Source organism: Pseudophryne corroboree, chromosome 4, assembly GCF_028390025.1.
Source record: "Pseudophryne corroboree isolate aPseCor3 chromosome 4, aPseCor3.hap2, whole genome shotgun sequence".
NCBI lineage: Eukaryota > Metazoa > Chordata > Amphibia > Anura > Myobatrachidae > Pseudophryne > Pseudophryne corroboree.
The window spans coordinates 400,813,895-400,837,456 of record NC_086447.1 but is presented as its reverse complement, the minus strand read 5'-3'; the positions used below and the strand labels follow the sequence as shown (position 1 = coordinate 400,837,456).

The 23,562-nt window shown below is 40.3% G+C and overlaps 1 protein-coding gene across 3 annotated transcripts in view; it reads left to right on the top strand.

The window, feature by feature from the left end:
* Positions 1-23,562, top strand: part of KHDRBS2 (KH RNA binding domain containing, signal transduction associated 2) — a 620,233-nt gene that overhangs the window by 72,032 nt on the left and 524,639 nt on the right. The gene's annotated exons all lie outside the window — the stretch shown is intronic.

Sequence of the window (23,562 nt, the reverse complement as noted above, 5' to 3'; positions counted from 1 at the left end):
TCCGAGTTCAGTGGCCATGCGTGATGCTGGCTGAACTTTTTTTTAAGGGGCAATCATTTACAAGGCATGGTTTAGCCTTGTAAATGCTTGTCCCTTTAAACAAAAAAGGTCCAAGTTTGGCCAGCATTCCGCACTGCTGCCAAACTCGGACTTCATTACATCCTGCCCCTCATACTGCATTTAGTCACTGCCTCCTACTTCTCTTGTAAAAGATGTCAGCACGTCACACCACAGCCAGGAATACAGCACCGGGCGGCCAGGAGCACAGTGCAGGGTGGGCAGGAGGGGCGCTTGCCAGCACGTCACATGGCGAGTAAGCAGGTGCTGGACGGGGCTGTGTCTCGGCAGCCCGACCATCCATTACCCCCAGGAATTTCATTTTTACCCCATTTGGGGTAATTGGGGTAATTTACCCTTGTTCCCTGACCACTGGCTTAGTTGGTCAGCTAAACATTCATTTGGCTGATCTGATTTAGAAGTTGGTAGTGTATGACCAGCTTTAGGTGCATACCTGGAAGGGTCAATGTTGACATGGCATGAAATGTCAAAATGCTCAAAATGTCGACAAACCAGTGGGTCCCTGCGGTGTAGTGATGTGTTCCAGACCCAACGGTGTCTGGTGGTATCATATGATCCAGCAAATCAAGCAGTTCTGGCAGTGAGTATGCTCACCCTTATATAAATCTAGCCTCCACCCACCAGCTAAACCTAGCTCTCCCCCTGCAGCGTTACCCTCCCCCCACAACTTAACCCTAACATTGGCATTCTTTAGAGTGTCCGCATTTCACATATTGGCGCTTCAGAAGTTGACAACTGTGAATGTGTCGACATACTGCAGATGTCTACATGTTCCAAATCAACATTTCAACAATGTAGACATAACTGTCAACATTCTGGTGTCAACATTATGACAGCTGACATTTTTAATGTTAACTTATTGACTGCATACCCACCTGAAATACTTCTGCCACAAGTAAAGTACAAAGACAGGAGGATGAATTCCAGGGTATCTGTTCTATAGATCTACACTAAAATGGTCTACAGTCAATAGATTGACCACAATGGTTGACACAAGTTTGTTTTTTTCAACTTTTTCATACTTTACCATCCATGTGGACTACGATTGGGAATAGCGAGCAAAACAAGCCATGCGTCGGGACGCGGTACACTAATGGGGCTTGTTTGTGGCAAAACCCCCCCCCCCCCCCTCAAAAAAAAACTATTGTGTCTACTTTTTTGGTTTTGACATTTTGACCTTGTCTTTTTCTACTGTCTACCTATTCTATGTGGACCTTTTGACCCTGTCGACATGTTGACCCTGTCGACCTATTGCATGTCTACCATTAGTGGTAGACCTATTGACTATAGACTATTTTAGTGTATATGTAATAATCCACACCCGAAGTCCAGCCAATGGGTATGTGATGAAATACACTTAGGTGTTCCTCTGATGACCTGTGCCCTTTGCTATCTGGAATTTGGGGTAAAGCAGATAAACTGTATTTCCTGATCTTACATGTATATTTGGATATTATTTATTAAAATATGATTTTTTAAATACTTCATGGTCACATTCTCCATATTCTAATAACTCAAATCCGAGTGGTGGTGTGGACGTTAAGACAACGCACTTTATTTCTGGAACTATGGTTCTCTGTTAAATGCTTTATTTAGCGCCTTAAGTGGTTTTTCTTTGTGTTATACAAGCGTGCAGTGTATTTATCACACGCACCTATACATCATAAGGTGTGGGATTCGCTCTAAATGATTTTTTTTTATGTTTATATACATTTTCCCCCCCAAAAAAATATTGTTTCACCTTGAGATAATTGGGATCCCCTAGGAAGAGACCGGCAGAAAAAAGTACTGTGCACTGAAACTTTTTTTGTACGTTTGTATTTTTTAAATCTGTGTAAATCACCATTTAAGAATTAATATGCTACACTAGATGGCGCTGTTTTCTCATAATTTTTATATGGCTATATATATAATAAAAATTAAGAGTTGTGTTTGTACATAGCAATTTTTTGAGAACTATGCTTCTAGGGACTATGGAGATGGAAAAATAAATGTCAGCATTTTTGTCTGTTTATCTGTTTGCCTCTCTGTCTGTCTGTTTCGGAATCATGCAAAACCTACTGGTTTAATTTGGATCGTGTTTTCACTATTATATAGCTCAGTGACCTAGAAAGAATGTGGCATCGGGGAGATGAGCAATAAAGGAAAAACCAAATGCTTGACACTGAGCGCGCTGAATTTGGTGTTTTCTGCTCAAGCTTATGCAGAACTTGGGTTCACCCTGAGTTATGCAACAGAACCTGAGTTCAAGTGACTGCTTTGCAGAGTACCCTAATTGAGGAAGAGATTGTAACTGGATGTTGTGCAGGTGATACTGTGTTTACACCATGTATATCCCTTACAATTTTCCTTTTCAATTCAAGCTCCTGCAGTTTTCTGTAATCATCTGCTTCACTATGATGATCAACAAGTCACAGGGGCAAATGCTCAGGGCTGCAGGCGTAAATCTCAGGACCAGCTGATTCTCCCTTGGTTAGCTTAATAGCCCCAAGCATCTTTTTGTGTTAATCCCTAAAGGAAATTCTGAAATATTGTAGCTCATTCAAAGATGAACGCAGATTGCTGTACACGCAGCCAGGTCTGCGTCCATCTCCTCACATGCTGGTGGCCACCCAGCACAGGGCAAGGCTGCCTAGCATGTGAGGCTACTTCAACTACTTTGGAACTAAGGTTGACCCCTGGCAGCGCAGCCTGGCTGTGTTGTCAGGAGGTCAGCCAGCATTTTTTAAATCAGCGGCTGCGTTTGAAGACACACAGCCACCCCGAAAACAGTCCCAGCCAGCACCTGTTCAGACCACCCCATCTCCCAATGCCATGTTGCTGCCCCGCGAATGCCTGCCGCTTTCATTCACACTTGTGGTTGCAGCCTTCCTGGATGCGGCCGCCATGTGTAAGGTCGCGCACGTGCACTGCGTGTGCAGACCAGCTGGACACGGCTGCTGTGTATGGACACGCAGCTGCATCAATATGTTAATTAGCCCCATTGTTTACAAATACATTTTGTGATCAATATGTACAATATAAAATATACATTATATATTTAGACGGCACTACGGTCTTTGTAAAATTGGTAACTGCTATCACATCAGACTTCAATTTAAGGTATGCTAACTGGCTTACAGTCAGGATCCCGAATGCCAGGATCCTGACTGGATTCCCATGAGAAGACACACTCACCACACACACGCACCACTCCCAAGCTTGGGGTGCAAAATGGTGTGTGAGCACATTGCTTAAATAAAAAATACAAAGCTCAGCACTCACCATCACAAACAATGAAGTATTGGTTCAAATATTGATCCCACCAGATGAACCGCATGAGATGGCCTTTTATACTGTTTACTGAGGAAACTGGATTTATTTGGAAATACTCACCATTGAACTCCATGGAAGATTATATACTCCATTATTTTTAGTCTTGTAATCGCCCATTTTATTGTTAATTAATCTTGCTTCTGTGGTAATGCACTAGTTTTGTATTAGACAAATCTTTGCTACCCATAATAAATATTAATATTATCAAAAATAGTATACAATGATACTATACCTTTATAGTTCAAAGTGGAGCTTTGCTATGAATCTCCCACTCTCGCTAAATGAGAAAGACCATTGAGGTATAATAATTCAGTAGTGAGAGACAATTTAAGTGTAATTAAACTGTGCTTTTAAGAACCTGAAAAACAAACCAACAAAATCTAAGGACAAAAGTTAATTCAATTTTGTTTAGGATTATGTACCTACCACACCCATGTGTGTAGACGGGATCCGGTCTGAAGATCGACAGTATCTAGGTCGACAATGTTTAGGTTGACCACTATAGGTCGACAGTCACTAGGTCGACATGGATGGAAGGTCGACAGGGTTTCTAGGTCGACATGTGCTAGGTCGACAGGTCTAAAGGTCGACATGAGTTTTTCATTTTTTTTTCTTTTTTTTGAATTTTTTCATACTTAACGATCCACGTGGACTACGATTGGAACGGTAATCTGTGCCGAGCGAAGCGGTAGCGGAGCGAAGGCACCATGCCCGAAGCATGGCGAGCGAAGCGAGGGGACGCGGTGCACTAATTTGGGATCCCGGTCACTCTACGAAGAAAATGACACAAAAATAAAATAAAATCCTCATGTCGACCTTTAGACCTGTCGACCTAGCACATGTCGACCTAGAAACCCTGTCGACCTTCCATCCATGTCGACCTAGTGACTGTCGACCTATAGTGGTCGACCTATACATTGTTGACCTAGATACTGTCGATTTGATGAACCATACCCGTGTAGACTTGATGTGTTCGATTCCTTGAATACTCTAATTATATCACCATTATGATACTGTGAGATGTGTTGAGAAAGACAATGTGCTTCATGTAGGATTAGGAACAAAGAAATAAAAGTAGCAAATTTGCTCCCGGACAACCAGTGCGGTAATTCAAATCTGGTTGGTATTGCGCTATAAAGTGCAAAGGACCGATGTTCGGTACTATGAGCATGCGCATGACTCGTTCTACCCATGCATGAATGTGTCCTGTAACTTTAGAAGCAGATTGATAGTCTGTTGCCATTTGGGAGGCAGGGAGTGAAAACATAGGCATGCCACTGCCATTTAGGGGGTTGGAAGAGGTCAGGGATCTCCATTGTAGGATAGAGATTTCCTGGTCTCTGCGACAGTTGGCTTGCATGACATAAGCCTCCCGATGGTGGGTGGATCACTACTGCAGCAGGTGTCTGCTTGTAACAGATGCCTCCTGCTGCATCACCATACAGCGCTATTACTGCTGCTTCCAAGGATACCAAGTCCAACCACACCTGAATAACCCCCAATGTTATGTGCAGGAAAAATATAGGCTGCTTTGGCATGTAGCACACGAATATTAGGCATCTTTGTTTTTACAGAGTTAGGTTACTACCCCCTATTATTTTTTACATTTGCACCCTATTGTGCATTTGCTCATCCTTTGCTCCTTTTTTATTTACCTTGGTTCTAAGTCTATATGGGGCCCAATGTGTTTTTAATCTTTTCTGGGCATTGAGTGTCTGGCTATTCTGCCCAAATGCTATACTCCAAATGTATATTCTATCCAAAAAATGACATGAGACTAGTACTTAATAAAAATCTCTATGGAGTATTTCCTGTTTATAACAAATAAGATCTGTTGGAAAGAGCATTATATAAATAAAATTATTATTATTATTATTATTATTATTAAAATTCCATTCTTCTGTGCTTATTAAATTGACACATACTATATCTCTCATTCTTGTTGGTTTCTAAATTAACCACATTAATCTGGCTTTGCTTTTTTCGGTTAGATGCAAAGTAATACTTTGTTTCTGTGTTTGATGATCATTTATTTTTTATGTTTGTTGATGTCATAAACACCACTTGTAAGGTTTCTTTAAAAATTTACAAAATTAAAAGATTTTACTAATAATGTTAGCATGAGATTTTTTTTTATCAATCAAAAGCCATATATCTCTCCTTACTTTTTTTTGTTTCATCATTGGCAGGGTATACCTTTACATTTTATATACCTCTGAGAGAGTTTCCAATGTTTTGGTGATAACCTAGATCGTGTTTAGGTTTTACTAAATTATCTGTTTACATTAATTTAGGTTTTCAACAAAAGCCAAACTTGTGGTAGAGTCCCAATCCCAAACTAGATTGTCCATAAACAATATTTACATACATAGTAACATAGTAACATAGTATCTGAGGTTGAAAAAAGACAATTGTCCATCGAGTTCAACCTATTTGTGGTCTCCTATGCATGATGATTTGACTAAAATTTCTGACTGATGCTGCTGTCAGCCGTTGCATTTTATCCCTATTTACAGTAACTATAATGCATGACTATGCACCATGCCCCTGGATATCCTTATCCATTAGGAATTTATCTAACCCATTCTTAAAGGTGTTGACAGATTCCACCATTACAACTCCCTCGGGCAGGGAATTCCAAACACGTATTGTCCTTACCATGAAAAAGCCTTTACGCCGTATTGTGCGGAATCTCCTCTCCTCTAACCTGAGCGAGTGTCCACGAGTCCTCTGTGTTGATCTAACCAAAAACAGGTCCCGCGCAAGCTCTGAGTATTGTCCCCTTATATATTTGTAGATGTTGATCATATCCCCTCTTAGTCTCCGCTTTTCCAATGTAAACATGCCTAGTCTTTCAAGCCTTTCCTTGTATTCCATCGTCTCCATGCCCTTATTTAGTTTGGTCGCCCTCCTCTGTACCTTTTCAAGCTCCAGGATATCCTTTTTGTAGTACGGTGCCCAGAATTGTACACAGTATTCAAGGTGTGGCCTCACTAGTGATTTATATAACGGGAGTATAATACTCTCGTCCCTAGCATCAATAGCCCGTTTTATGCATGCTAATATCTTATTAGCCTTCTTTGCTGCAGTCCTACTTTGGGTACTACTGCTTAGCTTGCTATCTATGAGGACACCTAAGTCCTTTTCCAGTACAGAATCCCCTAATTTTACCCCATTTAGTAGGTAGGTGTAATTTTTGTTCTTGTTACCACAGTGCATTACCTTACACTTGTCTGTGTTGAAGCGCATTCTCCATTTGGCTGCCCATGCTTCTAATTTAACTAAGTCGTTCTAAAGAGACTCGGCATCCTCCTCTGTATTTATAGCCTTACACAATTTGGTATCATCTGCAAAAATTTACACCATGCTCTCTAGACCTTCTGTTAGGTCGTTAATGAAAATATTGAACAATAGCGGTCCGAATACTGAGCCTTGCGGCACACCACTTAGCACTTCAGTTCAAGTTGAAAAAGATCCATTAACCACAATGCGCTGCTCCCTATTATCTAACCAGTTTTTGACCCAAGTGCATATTGTGCTTCCTAGCCCTGATTCTTGTAGCTTGTAGATAAGTCTCATATGTGGTACAGTATCGAATGCTTTGGCAAGGTCTAAAAAGATTACATCCACGTCTTTACCCTGATCTAGGTTTGCGCTTACTGTTTCATAAAAGCCAAGTAAGTTGGTTTGACAGGATCTGTCCTTCATAAACCCATGTTGATTCCTTATAATGACCTTATTGACTTCAAGGAACTTCTGAATACTATCTCTTAGAATACCTTCCAATACTTTCCCCACTATAGATGTAAGACTAACTGGTCTATAATTACCTGGTTCAGCTTTACTTCCCTTTTTGAATATAGGCACTACTTCCGCTATACACCAGTCTTTGGGAACCATACCTGATATAACTGAATCCTTAAAGATCAAAGATAGCGGTTTTGCCAGTTCAGAGTGAAGCTCCATTAGAACCCTTGGGTGAATACCATCGGGCCCTGGTGATTTATTAATCTTTAAATGTTTTAATCGGTCACAGACTACTTCCTCGCTTAAATAAGTACCTATCAGTGGGATATTCTCATTATTGAGATTGTGTGTCAGTCCCTGAAATGGGTCCTCTCTAGTGAATACTGTTGAAAAAAACTCATTTAGTGTGTCCGCTATGTCATTATCATTTTTGCTTAAGACTCCCAACTTGTCTTTTAAAGGGCCTATACTCTCCTTCTTCAATCTCTTGCTATTAATGTATTTAAAGATTTTTTTGGGATTGTACAATCAATGAAGAAAGCACTATCAGCTTTAGTGGAGAATGCGTTGAAACAAGATGTTTCAGCATGCCGATGCTGGAACCCCGAACGCTAACAATGCTGGCAGTCAGAATACCAACCCACTTGGTCTATTCCCGCCTGTGGCGAGTGCAGCAAACCTGCAAGGGGCTTTGTTGCGCGCACCCAGACCGGCATTCTGCTGCCGTGATCCCAGTGTCGGTATGCTTTCTTCCGGGATCCCAGTGGCCAGCAGCCGGCATATCTCAATGGAGATAAAGCACCAGCCAATCGGCTCCTAACTGCCATGCCACAGGCTGTGTTTGAAAAATGACAGTTAGGACCTGATTGGCTGGTACTTTATCTCCATCTACTTTATCTCATTCCAAGGCTTAGTAAATATATCCCTGAGTTTGCAACTGCAGGCACAACAGAGAAGTGACGTGCGGTGAGGTCAGTGGTTGGGGAGGCACTGGAAACACCCCCCCATAGAGTGAAAAAAAAAATTGTAGTCCCCCATACATCACTAAAACCAGCACCAGGCAGAACCAGCCAGGGGGGATAATGCCATAGCAGGGGTGACACTCAGTGTGGGGTCCCCCTGCCATAACATTAATCACCCCCCAAGCCATTCAGCCCAGTGCTGGAATTCCTCAGAAAGTGGGGACCCCAAAAAAGAAAAAATGGGGTTCCCCCTCCCGAGCAACAACCAGCACTGGGCTGATAGCCCAATGCTATGCCCCACACCCCTGGTGGCGGTGGGTGCGGGGTTCATTATATGTTAATATTGTTCTTTACAGGTGGCCTACAGGTCCCAGCAAGCCTGCCCCAGCATGCTGGCATTTGGAGAACCACAAGTGCCAGCATGCCCAGACTTAAAGGGCCTGCTGGCACCTGTAGTCCACCTGTAAAGAAAATATTAAAATAAAACACCAAAAAAAAGTTTTATTAGACAGGGTCTTCACCTGGGGGTGGCAGGCTTTAAGCTCTTTTTCATGGCCGCTGCCTTCCCAGGGCTTTCTGGCGTCTTCATCTGGGGGGGCACCACCTCCCCAGGACTTCCAGCATCTTCACCTGGGAGGCGGCAGCCTTCAAGCACTTTTGCATGGCCGCTGCCTTCCCAGGGCTTCCAGTGTCTACACCTGGTGGGTGGCAGCCTTTAAGCTTTTTTGCATGGCTGTTAAGCTCTTTTGCATAGCCGCCACCCATCCAGGACTTCCACGGCGTCTTATTTCTTCAGGAGCTCTTCACTGCTCCTTCTCTGCCGTCGGACTGGTGCTGCTGCCTCGCGCTGTCTTATATAAGTCAGCCGGAGGGGGCAGGGTGATGACGCGGCGAACCGTGATTGGCTCACGGCAGTCATCTTGAATTTCAAAAATTACGCTGAGGCGCCATTTTTGAAACTGGTACCACTCCGCTGCCAAACTCTGCAGAATCTAGGTATACTATTGCGTCTTGCCGCTCGCACCACCGCCGCATCCCGCCGCCTGCACCTCCGCCGCCTGCACCTCTGCCGCATCCCGCCGTCTGCACCTCCGCCGCCACCGACGCCCACACAGTGATGACAGCGGCCTCACTGACAGGGGCGTGCTTTCATGGGTTGAAAGCACATCCCTGTATGAAAGCGGCACCTCTAATGCATTTTCAATGGGCTATTACTGCCCATGGCTTGGCCCCGTCCGCGCCCGCTCCCATACCTCTCCCCATTGACAATGGGAGGCACCACGATCGGTGCCTCCCAAACCCATCCTAACATTAGAAAGGATTAGATTAATATAAATGAGATACTTATGACACAGAATATGTGTCATAAGTATCTTCTTTGTATTATTTTAATCATTAATGACAGGGGAGGCACTGCCTCCCCTGCCTCCCCTGACTGCACGTCCCTGCAACAGAATAGAGTTATATACAGTATATGTAAAATGGATGGAGTTATTCTGAATAAACTATTCCTGAGTATAATTTTCCTTTGGATGCCATTAGCCATGTTTTGGAGGATACATGGGGAGATTAAGTTAGCATCAAGGTTCCATCGAAACCTCAGTTGTACGTCAATCTGCCACTTTTTTTATTTAAGACAAAGGTTTTTTTTATTGTATTTGTCCAGAAACAAAATTGTATTACAAAGGGTAAGCACAGTACCTGCACACAAAAAGTGTACAAACAATAAAAATAGAATAGGAAATGCAGAAAAACAAGAATGTATAGCTGGTGGCAAGCCTAGGACTCAGCGATTGTATGCTTTAAGACACATTACACAAATTTACAGTATGTATTAAAAGGTCCTAATGAGCGGTCATAACTAAAAGACCACAATAATCAGCAATATTAACTATAATATTCTATACAATTTCAGTCAACTGCATATAATTCAGATTCAATGTCCAGCATGCTATACAGTGCTAGTGCCTGGCATGCCATCTAACGCAATTATCCTGCATTCTATTTATCTCTGTGACTAGCATGAGATTCATCCACAGCAACCATCAAACTCTTTTAATGCAAAAACCAATACAAGAATTTATCTTGTTTGGGATTGTCTTTTTGTGTGGGGCTTGTCTTTTTGTTGCTCTACGGGGTGATAATGGCCACTTCCGAGAAAAAAAAATTACTAAATATATTTTGTTTATACAGACTTTGAATGTGCATTACTTATATTAAAATGGGAGATTCTGAAATACAAGTGGCAATTTATTATTTTCTTAGTCGTAAAATTGCATTAATTTTTATTTGTGTCAGTTTGGTCCCAGTTTACATGTACTTGTTGACTATATATAGTATAGCACACCGACACTATTTACAATCATTTTAAACTTTTAATATGTCACAGTGGAAAAAAATAGGGAAAGAGCTACCAGTATAGTTTCAGAAAAAAATTGCAGCAGTCCATGTACAATAAGCAATAATAGGCTCATCTGTCTTGTTATTGCCACATTTTTGGTGATGTTAGTAGTTTGGAGAGTCCCACAGGGATTTTAAGTTCGGCAGCAATTATTTCCTACAGCCTGTTTACTGGTTACAGCTGAGAAAAAGTAATTGAGCATATATCTTTCTCCATGACAATGTACATTGCTAGTTATATTTTATGTGTTCCCATGCCAGTAATTGTTATCATTATTCCAAGAAGTGGACAGATTACTGTGGACAACTGGATGATGATGTTGAACAAATTAATGTTTGCAGCTGACCAGACATTACGGACAGAAATGTCACTGCAATAACACAGTTCTGTTTGTCGATTTACTCAAATGTGAAACTAGATCTGTACATCAAGTAAAATATCCTGACCATATAATGGCATAAAATATGGTTAGTATTTGATATCACTTAAAGACTTTCAGGGAGATGTATCCAAGCATTGGATAATTTGCTCATAGCAGCCAATCAGATTATACCTGTTAGTTTATATGTACTTGATAAATGCTAAATAAATGTACTGATTGGTTGCTATGGGTATCTTTTCCACTTGTGGTTATACTTTTATGTGACATCATTTGTTCTATCATGCCCAAATCTAATATTATTTTATTATCATTCCACAAAATTAGATACAGCTGTAACCCCCACTTTAACCTTTGAAGGAACTAACCACAGTCTTTTCTTAGGGTTACTAATAACCACCCTTAACCTCCCATTAAAGGGTGGACTTTACCTATCAGTGCCTCCACACAAGTATCGGTACTTGGTAAAGCCTATTATTGTGGGATGTGTCTATATTTCTAAACCATATTAAGACATAGGACCTTATTAAGAGCTGGACTCTGCTGCGTACCACAGTACAGTTTGCCTGTATTGGCAAACTGCGCACTCACAGCATCCACATTGCACCTGCATGGTCATAAACATTGCGGCTGCATGGCTGCAATGTGATTGACAGTGGTGGTCATTCGCAGGATCGTGACGTGGCATGGTGGGCCAAACGGGAGAGTTTTCAGGGCAGCTGCATCACATCAAATGCAGCCACTCTGATTAAAAAAATGCAGTGGACTGCCTGGCAGTGCTACCAGGTTTTGCTGCCACGGGTCAACCTTAGTTGTGGATGCATCATATAGTGGCACCACACATGCTTAGCGGCCTTGCCCTGTGCTGTGAGGAGATGGACGCAGATCTTGCTGCATATGCAACAATCTGCGCCCATCTCTGAAAGAGGTCCATACTCCTTCCCTTTACCACATTACCAACTCCATTTGGTCCTCCTGTTCCATCTTGGGGATAGCCTCACATTTAGAATGAGGTCCCCACTGTTTAATGTATCCTGAGTAAATCACAGAATGCTTACTATGCAGTGAAGTACAGGTATGTCTTTACAATACAGGTAACATCAATATTACAACAATACAATTACTGGCATATTTATCAAGCAGTGCACATGGGCCCCCTGGGAGCTCAGGATCCCGGTGTCAAAATACTGATGCCGGGATCCCGATCATTCCTGATCATTCTTCCAGTGTGATGCGCTCGCATCCTGCCATGGGGGGAGGGGTTAGGCATTAGAAGGGGGGTTATGTTTAGGGTGCAGGATTGGGAAGAAAATGGTTAGGAACTGGGGAGGGTTATAGTTAGACACCAAGCAGGGAGGGTTAGGTTTAGGCAGCGGGGAAGGAAGGGTTAGGGACAACCAGGGAGGGTTAGGGATAGGCAGTACCAGGGAGGGTTAAGGTTAGGCCCCCACAAGGGAGGGTTAGGTTAGGGGGCAGGGTATTTTTGGAGTGGCTTTCGGGATTCTGAAGGCTGGGGTGTCGCTGTTGGGATTCTGACCGCTGGCATCCCGTCTATCAGGATATCATACTGAATCCTGAAGTACACCTTTTACCACTGGCATCATGCGCTGTGGCCAGCACGCGGTGCTTCTAGCACCTTCCTAAAACTTGGCTGCAACATCTCTCTCCTTAAGCTCTGACCTCAGCGCACGTTTGTCGCATCCATATTACAGTAAATAATCACCTACAGGTACATACATATTGATACTTCGTTTTCAGTGTACTTATATGCATCACCATTTACACCTAGTTTCATTTATGTATAAATATAGGAATGTTGCATACCTTTACCTCACATACCACACGTGTATATACTGTATATTTATTGTCATATACACACCCATTAACTCTTAGTCAGGGTTACATGGGTACAACATCGATTTTCTGGCATCCTGGCTCCAGCACTCTGATGGATAATCGATTTTGCCAGACTAACAGAGGTCAGGCAACAGTAATACCCCTTTGACCCAATAATTATGCACCACCGGTATTTCTAAAACTTTCTAGATTTATAGAAATGTAAATTAAACAACTAATAAATGTGAATTAAAAATTAAATGAGTTTAATCTATAATTCACACTTATTAGCTGTTTCATTTACACAGCACCGCCAAGTGGCTGCCCAGTGACCTAAATTGGGAAATAAGTCTGGAAAAAGAGGCGCTAACAAATTGGTGCTGTACCATATTTCTCTACAACAAGATGCTGTTCTGTAGGAATAATTTTACTCCTCCACTCTGTAAGTGCAAATTGCTGCACTGCCACAAATAGTGCAATCTTGCTTTGTAAACCCTAGATTTACTTCCCAAATAGAGGCACTCATTTACTTTTTGCACTATGGAGCTGCCATTTTGCGCATATTGAATTACCTCCTAAGTATTTTTTATTTTTTTACACTGCATTTCGTAATTTTCCTCATTGTGACAAAAATAAAAATCCAGAACTTCCAGAGCTCCAAAACTGGGCAAACTTCCTGGTTATACAGATGGATCAGAATATGTAGACAGCAACACAGAGCAACAGAGCCAAATGCCCATAAAACACTGAATTCCTCAAACACCCTTTGAAAACATTTTACCATGTACATCAAGCTGCAGCACAAACACATTTGTTTTCCCAGACGCAAATCTAGGCTGTTACCATTCCTGCAGCCATATGTGCACATTTAACTACTTTCTACGGATGTGTTCCAGTGTGCATTATCTACTGGTAAAATGTCACAAACACTATAAAATTGCTAGACAAAACACTCAACAGATTTAAACATCACAAAATGTGCTCCAGGAATACCCGATAGAAAACATTATAAGACATAAGAACAAACTAATTTGTTTCACAAGCATATCAGCCAGGATGTAAAGAGGAGTCAAGGGATACATAACTCTACTTAGGCTGATGAAAATACAACAAATGTAATTCAGGGAGTGTACTACAGTATTGGGGACATTTGTTAAAAAACATTGTGTGCAAGAAAAATATTGCAATCTATAATGTAACTATTCTCATTTTAGATAATGTGACTATTATAACATTATCAGGGATTTTTCAGGATTTAAAGAGGTTGGCTTCTGGGGAAAAAAAAACATGTTAGAATTATTTGAAAAAAGCACAAACTTTAATAAATGATTGTGGATTAAAATAGAATTATAAAGTCTTCCCTCACAATATGAATTTACTGTAACATATACATTCATTAAAATTAAAACTGAAATAGATTTATGCATCAAATGTGTAATGATTGAGTAATATAATCATTATAATCAATATACAGTATTGCCGTTAAAATAAAGATTACAGTATCTTGGCAAAGCTACACCAAAAAATACTCAAAATGTAGTATGTTAAAAATCCTGAAAACGTATTTAAAATATTGTGTCTACAGTACTTCAAAAACCTTCTTTACAGCTTATTTTATAGTACAGTTTGTCTTTAGTAATTTTCCTAAAATTCCATTTCATTAGAGATATTCTGCCATTCCAGTAGGTATCAGATGGTAAAAATTTCTGAAATTACATCGAACCAAATGTACCAACATATAAACCTCATAGTGTAGTATTTAAGATTTTAATTCATCACAGATACAAGATTAAAAACGCAAACATAAAAAATTATTTCATCAAGCACATTATAAAATTATTAAGCCCACTCCCGGAAAAGATGGAATCCTTTAATGGACCACTGTGTTCTTAATGGTAGGAGCTCCCAATTTGCAGACTGGAACCAAGGCATTCTTAAAGTCAGTAAACAATCACCATCTGACTGGTTTCGCTGATATGTCAACTTCCTCAGGGATATGGTGAATATGAGATGTGGGTATATTATATAGGACCTATATGCTCTCCAACCAATCAAATTGAAGTACATATTAAATTGAATGAGGTCCCCTGTTACCGCACTTCTAAGTGTACAGTATACAGATGTGTCCTTTCATATTTTGCCTTTGTACTGTATGTGAATTGCAGCATACAGGGTGCGTGAGATTCACCAGCTCCCTTGTAACTCGGACTGCACCAAGCGTCTTTTTTGGGGAAAAATATACAAAAAGATGCCCTGCATTAATAAACATGCTCACAACTAGTCACGACTAGGCGCAATTAGAATGGTTGTTTAACATGACTGCAGCTACAATGATGGAGGACACATCTGTATTTGGTTTTCTGAAAAAAAGTAATGTAAATTAATTAGGTACATTTTATCCTCTAATGGGAATTATTATTGTTTTTATTCAAAAGGATTTAGTTTCCGTAATATATAGAGCTTATGTCATTTCATTAGGTCAATTCAATTCTTTAGTGGTAAAGTGGTTGTACTAACCATACTTGGGGTCTGTTTACTAAGCCTTGGAAAAAGTGGACAGAGATAAAGTACCAACCAACCAACCTGGATGGACAAACATGATTAAATGAAACAATTAGCCCATAGGTATTCCCTGTAGGTTGTACACATACTTTCCCACCTTTTTTCACCAATAAAACTGCATTATTGTATGTGATCGTGGGACCTTTAATACAATACCTCATGTATTATAGGAGTATGCCTAGCCACCTCACTATGAAATAGCTTTACCCACATCCCCTCTGGGCCATATCATCATGGCCTTAGCATCTACTAAACTAAAATGTTATCAGTTATGATAACGTATTATAACAACTATTATAATTTGCCGCCACTATTCCAGCTTCACAAATATAGCACTATCATGTTTACTGAAACATTACTTACTTAACTAATGCAATAGAGATCATTATTCATACTAATCCAGTTAAATAAACATGGCACTACCACCATGTTTGTTGAAACTATTTTTCCTTTAAGTCATATAAAAAACGTTTCTACTCTTTTAATATTGCATTGACTTTGGACTAGTGTTATAATAAAACTGTATTACTGTATTTACTTTGATATTCTATACTGAATTAAACAGCAATTTTTGTAGTAAAAATTTTAATAACAGTAGTAGGAATCCCCTTTCAATCTTATTGTTTCCAAATACATATACAGTATAGTATGTAAATGTTACAATAAAGATAGAACAATAAAAAATTAACAAAATTCTATATTTGAAATGCAGCTTGTTAAAAATACATATAATGAAGAATTGTTAAAAAAATATAGTAGACAAAATATAATCATACTAACAATGATCATAACAATAATAGCAGGATGAATAAATAACCCAATTTATTTTTTGCCTATCATTTTGACTACTAATTACTTGTCAACAAGCAAATAATACAATATTGTAGCAATAATAATATTACTATAACAGTCATAGTGACAGCAAGTAGACTATGATCCCCAATAAATAGAATTTTGCAATAATTATAGGCTTTATAGTTCTAACTTGTAAACCAAGAATTAAATTATGCCTATTCTCTCATTGAAACCATTAGGTGAAAGTAAATTCATGGTGTAAATACAGAATAATTCCTATTTGGATATTAACTGATCCCTATTGTATGTACTGTATGTTTTGGATTTGTTCCAATTTTGCAAATTTTAATGTATACAGTATGTTCCTGATTTATAGAAAGTTATAAAATGGCTTGTAAAACTACTGTTAATATAATAATTTTCAAATGCTCCTGAATGCAAATCTTTATTTGTCTTTTTATTTTTTTCCATATTCTATAGTTCACATCCATATTAGATATTGCATATAATGTATGTGATATTACAAGTGGCATGTGAGCTTATTTCATACACCTTATTATCCATTTTGACGGTTAGCATTTTTTATCCATATACTTACAAATTTTTCAATTCAAACAATGGACACACTCCCTTATATTCCTGGTTTACCAATTTCCAAAATCTTTGGGATCTTCCCCTCTAAGTTTGTTAGGCGCCAACAGTGTTTTTAGTGTTTTTGCTTTCCTACAAATAAAACTTGGTTTGTTGGAAAAATGAGGGACTAATAAACTATCATGTATTAACAAGTGAATTGGCAGTAAAGCACTTTTTCAGTCGGTTTTTTACATTATTTTGGTAACGATGGGTCGTTTGTTAATCAGTGTTTTTTCTTTGATCGTTTCTTCTAATTAATTTACACTTATGTATTTTCTTGGTATTAAATAGGCTTTATTTATGTTTCTAGTTATTGTTCTTCAACTCTTCTTTCTACAAACTACTGCTTATCAACTCAGAGTGTTACTGAAATATGTGTTCTCATTACAAATCTTGCAGATTTTCAAATCTGTGAAAATGGGATATTGTTTTTCCTTCCAGATTAATGGCAATTCATTGACGGGATATAGCTGTTAGCATCTGTTTCCATAATTAGTACTCATGTTAATGTTGTTACAAGAGTCAGTTTTTTTTACTTTTGACCATAACATATAGATTGTATTTATTAACATTTAAACTCTGTATTAATTTCTATTCACTTACTGTAATCATCCTCCTGCCATACTATGATCAAATCATCAATGTAGCTCTTATGCATTCTTATAGTGAGATATATATATATGAATAAAGCACGCTATTTTGCAGCTTTGTTTAAGTCTCTGAGTGCCGCCAACACGTTTGTATATATATATATATATATATATATTTATTTATTTATATATATATATATATATATATTTATTTTGATAAATATATTTGCTCTCCTATTGGCATATGTACAAATTTAAATGTAAGAAAGCAAGTTTTGTACCCATAGCAGTTCCTTGACATTGAAAGATGAACTCTTCCACATTTAAAAAAAATGCTTTAAGATAAACTCTATAAGCTTCAAAATGAAATAATTTCCCCCATATTGTAATATTACATAGTTGTCAGGTTTTTTCTAATAACTGCCAACTCCTTAGTTTGCAGAAAAGGTGAGTAAAGTGCTTTGACATCAACAGTTATTCATTTAGGCTGTCCCCATTTAAAGTTTTCCACAATCTTAAGTACATAAGTTGTATCCTTCAAAAAATAATCAATAACATTGATTTAAGGTTGCAGCTTTAAATCTATAAAATGGGACAGTTTTGCTTTTAGAGACTTTACATTGGAGATGATAGGTCCCCCCAAGGGTGCATCTTTAATTTTATGTGTTTTGGGAATGCAATAAATGAATGTCATCCTTGTATTTTTTGTATATTAATAATTATATTATTCCAGGATAATTATTTCCAGTTTTGGCCTTAGAAAATAAATTATACAATCCCATAGGACGTGTGCATACTGTCCCACCTGTTATAACCAATGAAACCATGCTGCGCGGCCACGGCCATTCCTCCTCACCATGGTGACCTGGGATCCGCCGTCAGCATCAAGAGACTGGACCCACTGACCCGCACAGCGCCCTCCTCCACAACGGTGAGTGCTGCTCTGCATCTGCCCGTCCTCCCCTCCCTCCCAGTGCTCTCTCCCTGGTGCAATGTGTCTCAGTGCTCTCTTCCTGGTGTAGTGTGCCTCAGTGCTCTCTCTCCCTGGTGCAGTGTGCCTCAGTGTTCTCTCCCTGGTGCAGTGTGCCTCAGTGCACTCTCCCTGGTGCAGTGTGTCTCAGTGCTCTCTCCCTGGTGCAGTGTGCCTCAGTGCTCTCTACCTAGTGTAGTGTGCCTCAGTGCTCTCTACCTGGTGTAGTGTGCCTCAGTGCTCTCTACCTGGTGCAGTGTGCCTCTGTGCTCTCTCCCTGGTGCAGTGTGTCTCAGTGCACTCTCCCTGGTGCAGTGTGTCTCAGTGCTCCCTCCCTGGTGCAGTGTGCCTCAGTGCTCTCTCCCTGGTGCAGTGTGCCTCAGTGCTCTCTCCCTGGTGCAGTGTGCCTCAGTGCTCTCTCCCTGGTGCAGTGTGTCTCAGTGCTCTCTCCCTGGTGCAGTGTGTCTCAGTGCTCTCTCCCTGGTGCAATGTGCCTCAGTGCTCTCCCTGGTGCAGTGTGCCTCACTGCTCTCTACCTGGTGCAGTGTGCCTCAGTGCTCTCTCCCTGGTACAGTGTGCCTCAGTGCTCTCTCCCTGGTGCAATGTGCCTCAATGCTCTCTCCCTTGTACAGTGTGCCTCAGTGCTCTCTACCTGGTGCAATGTGCCTCAGTGCTCTCTCCCTGGTGCAATGTGCCTCAGTGCTCTCTCCCTGGTACAGTGTGTCTCAGTGCTCTCTCCCTGGTGCAGTGTGCCTCAGTGCTCTCTACCTGGTGCAATGTGTCTCAGTGATCTCTCCCTGGTGCAATGTGTATAACGTGCTCTATCTGGCGCAATATGTATAACGTGCTCTACCTGTCGCAGTGTGTATAGGAGATTTTGCCTGGTGCAATGTGTATTAGGTGCACTACTGTGTGATGTAATGTGAATTTCCACTATTATGTGGCCATGCCCCTTCCCCACAAAACAACACCCCTAAATTTTTGCTGCACGCCTTCGGCGCGCACTGTCCATGCTTTGCCCTATTGGAATGAGAGCACCAAGCATTATAGTATGTACCTAATTTTGCCCTTCTAACTTAAAAATGTGCCCTCCCGAATAAAAAATGTGTCCTCCCGAATAAAAAATGCGCCCTCCCCGTGATCAGCACCCTGCCCTAAAAAAATCCTAGAGTGAACACTAGAGTCTGTTTCTGATCGTTTGAGTAGACACATGCACATTTGTGGCTTGCTGGAGGTCATTTTGCAGGGCTCTGGCAGTGCTCCTCCTGTTCCTCCTTGCACAAAGGCGGAGGTAGCGGTCCTGCTGCTGGGTTGTTGCCCTCCTACGGCCTCCTCCACGTCTCCTGATGTACTGGCCTGTCTCCTGGTAGCGCCTCCGTGCTCTGGACACTACGCTGACAGACACAGCAAACCTTCTTGCCACAGCTCGCATTGATGTGCCATCCTGGATGAGCTGCACTACCTGAGCCACTTGTGTGGGTTGTAGACTCCGTCTCATGCTACCACTAGAGTGAAAGCACCGCCAGCTTAAAAAAATGACCAAAACATCAGCCAGAAAGCATAGGAGCTGAGAAGTGGTCTGTGGTCACCACCTGCAGAACAACTCCTTTATTGGGGGTGTCTTGCTAATTGCCTATAATTTCCACCTGTTGTCTATTCCATTTGCACAACAGCATGTGAAATTGATTGTCAATCAGTGTTGCTACCTAAGTGGACAGTTTGATTTCACAGAAGTGTGATTGACTTGGAGTTACATTGTGTTGTTTAAGTGTTTCCTTTATTTTTTTGAGCAGTGTGTATATATATATATATATATATAGAAAAAGAAGGAAGGAAACAAGTGCCTATGGTGTAGTATTTTCAGAAAGGGGTATTAATATTTTACCAACATAAAACTGTGTACCAAATAGTAGCTTGTAACCAGAGCACATCAATATGCTGTCTTGTATTCCTCAGGTAGTGCTGGAATCTTTGTGTGCGTCCTTGTAAATGCTCATCATAAGTTTAAATATATCCTTTGGAACAGTGTCTTTGTTTAGCAAACACGTCAGAAGAACTACAATTTCAGCCCGGCCTAAGCCATGTAATCAATTAGATGCGAAGAACCATCATTTTTCTGAAGTATTCTGCAAGGCTTCATGTAACTTATCCTGGCTGTTTACTGCATGGTCCCAGACTATCTTGCTTCCATCTTTGGTTTTTATGAGACCTTTTCTCAAGAAATGTATGTACAGACTCTGCTGCAGCAGCAAACAGGTCCATGGAGTGACAATATCTTGGACTATGAGGCACTGGCTAGTATCAGAGCCAGTTTTACACACAATATATGAGCCAAAGCGTTCATGTTGGCATTATAAACAGTTGCAGCAGTGTACACTGATGGACATTTGGTGAGATGTGCAGAAAAGATAGGTATGGGAGGTTGCCTCACCTATCGTAGACTTTTTACTCCAGAGTTTTGACTATAAAAATGATTAGAATAATACAAGGAAGATATTTCTGATACACAGTATCCTTTGTATTTTGTATTATAATTTTTATAGTCAAAACTCTGGCATACAGTATACATTAGTATGATAGGACAGGCTCTGTCTCACCTTCTTCACCTTACCGCACGTCACTGATATGGGTGTATTTTGTCATATACTGAGGTTCAGATAAGCTGTCTTTTATCTTTTATTATGTAAGGGCATTCACTTATGCTTCTGTGTTTTTATATGTACATTGGATTATGCAATGTTTGTCCTTTTTGGACACTTGCTTTGGATCTGTATTAAACTATTGAAATTTTACATGATTGATTACTATGTGTGGATCATTACAAGACTTGAGAAAAACAATTCTATTTAGTATTGGACCACCTATATTTGATTTACTACACATCTGTGGTGTTCTTATATCAATGCACTATGATGAATTCCTGTCATTTCTTATAATATATATATATATATATATATATATATATATATTTGTTTTTGGAAATTAACCAGTAGATGGTTTAATCTCTCCTATGGTTCCTACAGGAGCACCCCAGTGGATAGTCTCTCTGTGACTGGGTGCATGGTATCAATTCTTTACGCAGATGCATTTATGTTTCTGGTGGAGACGGATGTTTTCTTCTCAGATCTCTATGTGTTGGGTATGATTAAGTTTTATGCCATATAAAATTCATAGATGATCTTTTCATTATTTGGACAGGTTGCAGGGAACAGTTTATGTATTTTGTTGAGGAACACAATAAATCTATGAGCCCTATCAAATTTACATATGTGATTGATGAACATGTTGTTAATTTTTTGGATGTACAGGTGTCCCTCCAGGTGGGAACAATTAACACCACTTTATTTCAAACTGCAGCTGATAGAAACACACTGCTGCATGCTAGCAGTTTCCATCGGAAGCCTCTTAAATATGGCATGCCTTTTTCTCAGTTCATTAGGCCACATTGCATCTGTAGTAATGTTGAGAATGCTGAGGCTCATATTAAGATGTTAAGCAAATTTATGAAGGGAAGGTGATCACGAGACTTCCTGTTGGTATCCCGTCGCTCACAGTGCCGATGCCGGAATCCCGACAGGAGGTGAAATGCCACCACCAGGATACCGGCGCCACAGGCATTTCTCCCTCTATGGGTTTCCACGACACCCATAGAGGGAGAATATAACCTGTGGCAAGTGCATCGCACCCGCAAGGGTCTCTCTAGTGCTCGCCCCACTGCTGGCATACTGTTGTCCGGGATACCGCTGTCGGGATCATGACAGCTGGGAGCCCGGCCATCAGTAAATCATAAGTATTCCTTCTGAAGAGGGGATATAAGCTACAATATTCATATATATATATATATATATATATATATATATAAAAGAAGGCATTTAATGTACCTACTATGTGGTAATGTTAAGAAAAGAGTCAATATTAAAATGCCTTGGGTGAATCATTACATTGTTGCAAGTAATGAATTTAGAACTATCAGCAAGATTTGGCCCATTAGAACAGATACTGAATTGAATCTGAATCATGTGAACACTATACCATACTGTACAAGAGGGCGCAACATCAGTGACTGGGTGATGAAAACAGATGTCACTGATACAAATTTTACATTAAAAGTGACGCATTTTCTAGCCTATAAAAATGGATGCTTCTGTTGTTTGTATTGTACCACTTGCAGCAGTCTAATTATAGGTGACCGTTTTTGCCATCTGCATAGTGGCAAAAGACTATATATAAGACATTGTGTAACGTGTACTACGCGTAACATAGTATATTTAACTACATGCCCTTGTGGGCCTAGCTACTTTGGCAAAACTGATTGTACCTTATGTGAGAGAATGGCAGTTCATAGGTTTGCTATTAGGAACGCAGTCAAGACGGGGCAGAGTGATCAAACTATTGCCCGACATTATGTGGAGGCAGGACATAATTTGGCAATGTTTCGCTACATTATTATTGATCATGTTCCCCATTGCTTGAGGGGAGGTAATAGGTCAACTGGGATTACATGTATTTGTCTAAGTCTAGATGATATATATGTTTAAACCGTGTGTGTGTGTGTGTACTCTGTCAAGCGTAGACAGTGATGGATTTGCCTGTTAGGATCTTTATTATCAATGGGGTCTAAACGAACTAATGATTTTACATATATCTGTCTTAAGCCCCCTACACATTTGCAGTTTTGCCGGTGAGGTGCCCAATGGCTGATACTGCCAACGGACGACCGACAGCGTGGGGGGGGGGGGGATTGGGGGGGGGTGATGAGTGGAGTGAAGTTTCTTCACTCCCTGACATCACCTGGCCCAATAGCCCTGCATTCTATTATGGACCATATTGTCAACATGGGCTTGCAGGCATAAACGACCCGGCACCAACGATGAACGACCGTGGGGCCACGCATCGTTCATCGTTGGTGCCTACACACTGAGCAATATGAACAATTTATCGTTCATTACTGAATGATATTGTTCATATCGGCAGCACACATCGGCAAGTGTGTAGACCCATTAGTGTAAATGATATATTATATATGATAAAATGTGTACCTTGTTAAGTGTAGATAGTAATTTTTGTGGTGACTGTATATTTAATATTACATTTGTATTGATATACATGTATGAATTCCGTTATGTATTGCTGCTTGTACTTTATTCCATGGCTGTGATTGTTTTTAATTTGATTGGCGATTTTGCGGACAGTGAGAGATGACATCATCTGTGGGCATTATTCTCCTGTGCACAGCCACCGCCATTTTTGGTGTTTATTTTGCCTGAAGATGACGTGGTGAACATTGAAACGCC